Consider the following 9,221-nt stretch of genomic DNA (forward strand, 5'->3'; position numbering starts at 1 on the left):
AGCCAAGTGGGATTTATTCCATGGATACAAGGATGGGTCAGCATCCACAAATCAATCAAAATGCACATCACATTAACAAAATGAACAATAAAAATTATATGATCATATCAATAGTTTCAGAAAAATATATTCTCAAAATTCATCATCCACATATGACAAGTACTCTCAACATTGTGGGTACAAAGGGAACATATGTCAACATAATAAAGTTTATATATGACAAATTCACAGCTAAAAACAGATATGATGGTGAAAAGCTAAAACTTTTTTGTAATTCAGGAATAAAACAAGAATGCCCACTCTTGCCATTTTCACTTAACATAGTATTGGAAGTCCTAGCCACAGCAATTAGACAAGTAAAACAAATAAAAGGCATCCAAATTGGAAGGTAAGAAGTGAAACTGTCACTATTTTCAGATTATATGATACTACATATAGAAAGTCCTAAAACCTCCATCCAAAAAAAAAAAAAAACCTCTTAGAAGTAATAAATAAAATCAGTAAAGTTACAGGATGCAAAATCAATATACAAAAATCTGTAGCACTTCAATACACTAATAAAATAATCAGGGAAATAAATCAATTTAAAAATCCCATTTACAATTGCATAAAAACAATAAATTAACTAGGAACAAACTTAAACTTAACCAAGGAGGTGAAAGAGCTGTACATTGAAAACTATAAGACACTGAGAAAGAAATTGAAGAAGATAAACACAGACACAATAAGGAAAGATACTCCATGTTTATGAATTGGAAGAATTACTATTGTTAAAATGTCCGTACTACCCAAAACATCTACAGATTTTCTGCAATTCCTATCAAATTCCAATGACATATTTCACAGAACTAGTGCAAATATTCTAAAATTTATGTGGGACCACAAAAGATCCTGAATAGCTTGAAAATATTGAGAAAGAAGAAAAAAGCTGGAAGTATCATCTTCCCTAATTTCAAACTATATTACCAAGCTCAAAAACATATGGTACTTGCACAGAAACAGAAACAGAGATGAATGGAAAAGAACTGAGACCTCAGAAATAAACTTCCACATATATAGAATATTAATTTATGACAAAGAAGCAAAAAACATACAATGGAGAAAGGATAGACTCTTCAGTAAATGGTGTTGGGAGAACTGGGCAGCCACATGCAGAAGAATGAAATTAGACCACTATCTTACACCATAAACAAAAAACATCTCAAATGGATTAAAGACTTGAATGTAATACCCGAAACTATAAAATTCCTAGAAGAAAACATAGGTAGTAACTTCACTGACATCAGTCTTAGCAATTATTTTGTGTATCTGACTCCAAAGGGAAGGGAAATTAAAGTAAAAATAAACCAATGGGAAGACATCAAACCAAAGAGCTTTTGCACAGTGAAAGAAACGATCATAAAAATGAAAATTCAGACTACTAAAAGGGAGAAATATTTGTAAACATTTATCTTATAAGGGGCTGATATCTAAAATATATAAAGAATATACAACTCAATAACAACAACAAAAAAAACAAACAATCTGATTAAAAATTGGCAGAGGTCTGGACATTTTTCCAAAGAAGATATATAGGTGGCCAATTGGCACATTAAAGACATTCAATATCACTAATTATTAGGGAAATGCAAATCAACACAAAATAAGATACACCTATTAGAATGGCTATTATCAAAACCACAAGAAATAACAAATGTGAGAGATGTAGAGAAACAGGAACCCTCATATACTTTTGGTGAGACTGTAAATTGGTGCAGCCACTATGTAAAACAGTATGGAAATGCCTCAAAAAATTAAGAATAGAATTACTATATGATCTAACTATTCCACATTTGGGTATTTAACTGAAGAACACAAAAAAAACACTAATTTGAAATATATATATATGTATATATATATGTATTTTATATGTATTATATGTATTTATATGTATTTGTATTTATATGTATTATATATGTATATATTATATATGTATTTATTTATATTATATATGTATATATTATATATGTATTTATATGTATATGTATTTATATGTATTATATATGTATATATAAAATGTATATATATATACACATACATATTTGCACCTCTGTGTTCATTGCAGCATTATTTACAATAGCCAAGATATGGAAACAACCTAAGCATTTATTAATGGATGAATGGATAAAGAAGATATGGTCATCGATACAATGGAATACTATTCAGCCATAAAAAATAATGAAATCCTGTTCTTTTTGACAACATGAATGCATCTTGAATATATTATGCTAAGTGCAATAAGTCAGAGAAAGACAAATAATGTATGATTTCACTCATGTAGAATCTAAAAACAACAAAATGAATGAGCAAAATAAAACAAAAAAGAACACCTCATAGATACAGAGAACACATTAGTGATTAGTAGGGACCACAGGGTTGATGGTTGGGCAAAATGGGTGATGGGGATTAATTATATGGTAATGAAACACAGGAGACTTTTAAGACAATGAAGTTTTTTTTTGCATGATACTATAATAATAGATAACATGTTGTTATACATTTATCAAAAACCCATAGAATGTACAACACAAAAAGTGAATTTTAATATAAACTATGGGTTTCAATAATAGTGTATCAATATTGACTCATCCTTTGTAAATGTACCACATTAATGTAAGATGTAAAAAATTGAGGAAATTGTTGGGACATAAGGGGCATATGGTAACTCTCTGTACTTCTAACTAATTTTTTTCTATAAACCTAAAACTACTTTTAAAAGTCTATTAATTATAATTTTTAAAAAGGAATGAAATCAGTTGGGATACACTAAGTAGACAGGAAAAGCAAAGTGTTGAAGAGTGTCTATTATAAGTCATCTTTTGTGTAAACAAAAAGGGAAGATAAAAAAATGTCTATTCATTTATGCAAAATGAAGAAAAAAGCAGAAATAATGAAATTTATACATATATAGGGGTGGAGCAGGGTAGAAAGGATGGGGGATGTGAATGGGATATAAAGGATGGAGGTAACTACATTTCTCTGAGCATTCTTTTGTCTATAGTTCTGACTTTTGGAACCATGTTAATGTTTCACAAACTCCAAAAAAGAAAACAACTAAAATAAAAAGGGATAGGGAAAAACATAAAATGGAAATAAAAACAAATGAATCAAGTTTATAACCGAACTGAAGGAGGGGGCAGAATAAACCCAAGTGATGTGTAAATGCAGTATTTTGATTATATATCTTCAGACTAAAAACCAAAAAAAAAAAAAAAAACAACCTATAAACAAATCTTGAATTTGAGTTATAGGCTTGTTTTTCACAGCGGAATTGGTTAGCAATCATAAAACTGCTTTCTGTACATTCTAGAATTGAGCAAATGAGTAAATATATTATGGATAATGGGAGTCAGATTTCTCACTGTTGGAAAAGAGAGCTACAACTATAGAAAGGGAGTAGTCTAGAATCAACCCTGTGTTATTGGACTAGAGTTAGAGGTATCAGTATGAATTCTTGATTTTCACAAATACATATAATAAAATATGTGTAAAATTATAACTATTGTTATTGTAACAAACTTATACTTTATGTATATAACTAAACAAATATATATATGTTATATAGCTTGGCCTATATAGATATACAGGGCCTAGAAGCAGCAACACTCCAGTAGCAAAAAGCACACATAGTACCCAGGACTCCTTGAAGATGGAACTGAGAAATTAAAAGATGAGGCCGGGGTAGCCTATAGAGTCAGAAAGTACGGAAGGGCTCAAAGAACTATGAGTACACTCCCAGGGTACAAATATCTGTATGAAATGGCTTTCATTGGCCAAATCTAGGACTACTTGAATATCAAAATAAATAATCACAGTTATAAATTATAACCTATTAAATAAGAATACATGAATTCATACTACTTCAAGTAAACAAATAAATAAAGAACAAACTATCTCATTCTTACATTAGAATGTCAACCAACAAATGTAAAATTAATGATGGGATTAGAAAATCTGAATTTGGCAATCAAATCATCATCATAATAATTGGCTTGGGCCAGAATTTTCAGTGGATATTAACACAAATGGCTGAACATTTTAGAAGCAATTAGAGGGACTTCGCTGATGGTCCAGTGGTTTAAGACTTTGCTTTCCAATGAAGGAGGTTACACCTTGATCCTTGGTCAGGGAGCTAAGATCCTACATGTCTTATGGACAAAAATCCAAAACATAAAACAGAAGCACTATTGTAACAAATTCAATAAAGACTTTAAAAATGATCCACGTGAAAATTTTTTTAAAAGCTATCTCTTTAAGATATTCATTACTTACAAATTGAAAAAATGGAAATTTATAGTGGTGAAACTTGGTAGATTATACCTTAAACAAGTAATTAAAATTAATATCAACAGAGGGGGACAGATAAACATAGTTGAGTCCTCATATAATGTTCTGAGGAAAACACAATATTATTTCTGTGGTAGTCCTGCCAAAATGTGTGGCTTGGATCTAGCCATGGAAAAACATCAAATAAACAAAATTTGAGAGCAATTTACAAAAATAACTAGCCTAAACTCTTCAAAAGTAACAAGGTCATTAAAGACTATGAACGAATAAGGAATTATTCTAAACTAAAGGAGATTAAAAAGACATCACAAATAAATGCAATGTGTGATCCTGGATTGGACCCTAGACCAGAAAACAGAAATCTTTTTCTATAAATGACATTAGCATAATTGGCAAAATGTGAATGAAGTTTATAGATTAGATAATAGAAATGAACTAGTGTTAATTTCCTGATTTTGATAACTGCAGTGTGGTTATGTAAGAAAAAAAGTTTCTAAGAAAATACATACTGAAATATTTAGGGATAAACAGTCATGCTATCTACAGTGTACTCCTAAGTGGTTTGAAAAGTATATATATAATACATATCTTAAAAGTTTAGTAAAAGAATAGTAAAATAAATCCAGGTAAGACAGAAAGAAGGGAATGATCATGAATAAAAGCATAAATTAATGAAACAGATCAAAGCAAACAGAGAGATGAATGAAGGCAAAGATGATTCTTTGAAAAAACTAATAAAACTAACAAAATTACTGTCAACATTGATCAAGAAAAATATGATAGAAGATATAAATAAAGAATAATAAGAATGACGTGGAGTACCTAATTATAGATACTGCTGCTGCTGCTGCTAAGTCGCTTCACTCGTGTGCGACTCTGTGCGACCCCATAGATGGCAGCCCACCAGGCTCCCCCATCCCTGGGATTCTCCAGGCAAGAATACTGGAGTGGGTTGCCATTTCCTTCTCCAATGCATGAAAGTAAAAAGTGAAAGTAAGGTCGCTCAGTCGTGTCGGACTCTTAGCGACCCCATGGACTGCAGCCCACCAGGGTCCTCCGTCCATGGGATTTTCCAGGCAAGAGAACTGGAGTGGGGTGCCATTGCCTTCTCCGATTATAGATACAGCAGACAACAAAACAAGTATAAAATATATCATAAACAAAATTATGCCCATAAATGTTAGTAATCTGTATAAAACAAAGAAATTACCAAAAATTATATAACTTACTAAAATTGAACTGGAAAGAAATAGAAAATCTGAGTGATTTTATAACCCTTAGATAAATGAATCATTATTCAAAAATGTATCTATAAAGAAAATTCCAGCTCAACAAGGTTTACTAGTGAGCAGTGTCTCACATTCAAAGAATAAGAAATTCCAATTTCACATAAACTATTCCAAACCAGTCTCATTCATGGACTAAGATATATAAATCATTTTTAAAATCAGCAAATTAAATCTAAAATGTGTTAATAATAGCATATCATTACAAAAATGTATTTGAGGAATACAAAATTGATTTTGATATCAAATAATGTAATCCATGACATTGTTTTTTTTTTTAAAGTGGTCATTTCAATAAATGTAAAAAATACTTAAAATTTCACATCCATTTATAAGAAAAATTCTTACAAAACTAAAAGGAACTTTTTTAACCTGATAAAATGAAGTGAAGTCACTCAGTCATGTCCGACTCTTGTGACCCCATGGACTGTAGCTTACAAGGCTCCTCTGTCCAAGGAATTTTCCAGGCAAGAGTACTGTAGTGGGTTGCCACCTGATAAGGAGTATCAGTAAAAATTCTTTAGAAAAGATCATACTAATTTATTTAAAAATTGAAGACGTTTCCTTTAACATCATGAACAAGACAAAAATTGCCCATTATTACCATTTTTATTCACCATTGTACTGAAGAACCTAGCCACAAAGACAGAAATATAGATCAATGGAACAAAATAGAAAGCCCAGAGATAAATCCACGCACCTATGGACTCCTTATCTTTGACAAAGGAGGCAAGAATATACAATGGAGAAAAGACAATCTCTTTTACAAGTGGTACTGGGAAAACTGGTCAACCACTTGTAAAAGACTGAAACTAGAACACTTTCTAACACCATACACAAAAATAAACTCAAATGGATTAAAGATCTAAACGTAAGACCAGAAACTATAAAACGCTTAGAGGAGAACATAGGCAAAACACTCTCCAACATACATCACAGCAGGATCCTCTATGACCCACCTCCCAGAATATTAGAAATAAAAGCAAAAATAAACAAATGGGATCTAATTAAAATTAAAAGCTTCTGCACAACAAAGAAACTATAAGCAAGGTGAAAAGACAGCCTTCAGAATGGGAGAAAATAATAGCCAATGAAGCAACTGACAAACAACTAACCTCAAAAATATACAAGCAACTCCTGTAGCTCAATTCCAGAAAAATAAACGACCCAATCAAAAAATGGGCCAAAGAACTAAATAGACATTGCTCCAAAGAAGGCATATAGATGGCTAACAAACACATGAAAAGATGCTCAACATCACTCATTATCAGAGAAATGCAAATCAAAACCACAATGAGGTACCATTTCACGCCAGTCAGAATGGCTGTGATCCAAAAGTCTACAAGCAATAAATGCTGGAGAGGGTGTGGAGAAGGGGAACCCTCTTACACTGTTGGTGAGAATGCAAACTAGTACAGCCACTGTGGAGAACAGTATGGAGATTCCTTAAAAAACTGGAAATAGAACTGCCATACGACCCAGCAATCCCACTGCTGGGCATACACACTGAGGAAACCAGAATTGAAAGAGACATGTGTACCCCAGTGTTCATCGCAGCACTGTTTATAATAGCCAGGACATGGAAGCAACCTAGATGTCCATCAGCAGATGAATGGTAAGAAAGCAGTGGTACATATACATAATGGAATATTACTCAGCCATTAAGAATACATTTGAATCAATTCTAATGAGGTGGATGAAACTGGAGCCTATTATACAGAGTGAAGTAAGCCAGAAAGAAAAACACCAATACAGTATACTAACACATATATATGGAATTTAGAAAGATGGTAACGATAACCCTGTATGCGAGACAGCAAAAGAGACAGAGATGTATAGAACAGTCTTTTGGACTCTGTGGGAGAGGAGGGGGGATGATTTGGGAGAATGGCATTTAAACATGTATAATATCATATAAGAAACGAATCTCCAGTCCAGGTTCGATGCAGGCTACAGGAAGCTTGGGGCTGGTGCACTGGGATGACCCAGAGGGATGGTATGGGGAGGGAGGTGGGAGGGGGGTCCAGGATTGGGAAGACGTGTACAACCGTGGCAGATTCATGTTGATGTATGGCAAAACCAATACAATATTGTAAAGTAATTAGCCTCTAATTAAAATAAATAAATTTAATTTAAAAAAAGCAAAAAAAAATTTTTAATATAAAACATAAGGATTGGAAAGGAAGAGACAAAACTGTCATTATTCACAGATATATAGTATACCAAAAATAAGAAAAAAGCAACTATAAATAAATCATTAGAATAAATAAAATTGTTTAGCAAGGTAGCTGAACATAAAATCAATCTACAAAAATAAATTGCATTTCTATAAACCAGAAAAAAAAACAAATGGAAAATGTGTTTTTTAATGCTTTTTCTAATGTACAGGACAAAAATTTCAAATAGCTGGGGGTAAATATAATAAAAGATGTACAACTGCTTTTACAATGAATATTACAAACACTTCTCAGAATAGACATAAATGAGCTGAGAGTTATATCGCATTCATGAACTGAAATTCTCAATATTGTCAGGATATCAATTCTCTTCAAATTGGACTACAGAGTTTGGTTTTTTTGCTGCACCCTGTGACTTGTGGGATCTTAGTTCGTTGACCAGGGATCAAACTTGGGCCCCAGGCAGTGGAAGCACGGGGTCTTAATCACTGGACTGCCAGGGAATTCCCTGCAGATTCATTTTAATCCAAATCAAACTCCCAGGAAGATTTTTTTGTGGAAATTGATAAGCTAATTTTAAAAATCTAAAATGCAAAGAATCTAGTATAACCAAGACAATCTTGAAGAAGAACAACTTTGAAAGATTCATACTACTAGTTTTTATGACTTCCAAAAAAAGCTATAGTATTAAGATAGTGTGCTATTGTCAGAAAGACAGACAAATGGATCTATGTAAGAGAACAGAATTCAGAAATAGACTGCTTTGATGACTATTATAGAGAAAATGAATTCAAAATGGATCTATTTTTAAGTGTAAAATGAAACAAAAAATTCTATAAGAACACACAAAGAAATAATTTTGTGACATTTGGATAGGCAAAGATTTCTTAAGTAGGATACAGAATATACATAAAATTACAAACTGGACTTTACTGACATTAAAAGTCCTGTGCTGCTCATCAAAATATCATCATTAAATTCATCAAAATAAAATCTTTGTGCATGAAAGGACACCAAGAAGAAAGTGAAAACATAATTCACAGAATTGAAGATATTAGTATCATATCATACATCTGACAAGGGACTTATATCTAGAACATATAAACAATCTTACAACACGATCATAAAGATAAAATCCAACTAAATATGGCAAAGAATTTGAATGTACATTTCTCCAAAGAAGATACACAAGCTATCAAGAAGCACATGAAAAGATGTTCAATATCATTAGCCATCAGAGATACACATATTGAAACCATAATGAGATGTTATTTCACATCTTCTAGAATGGCTATAATCCAAAAATACCAAACAATAACATGTATTAGTAAGGATATAAAGAAACTGGAACCTATACAGATTGTTATTGGGGATGGAAAAATGGTGCAATCACTTTAGAAAATGATCTGGCAGCTCCTCAAACAGCTAAACA

Source organism: Bubalus bubalis, chromosome X, assembly GCF_019923935.1.
Source record: "Bubalus bubalis isolate 160015118507 breed Murrah chromosome X, NDDB_SH_1, whole genome shotgun sequence".
Taxonomy (NCBI): Eukaryota; Metazoa; Chordata; class Mammalia; order Artiodactyla; family Bovidae; genus Bubalus; species Bubalus bubalis.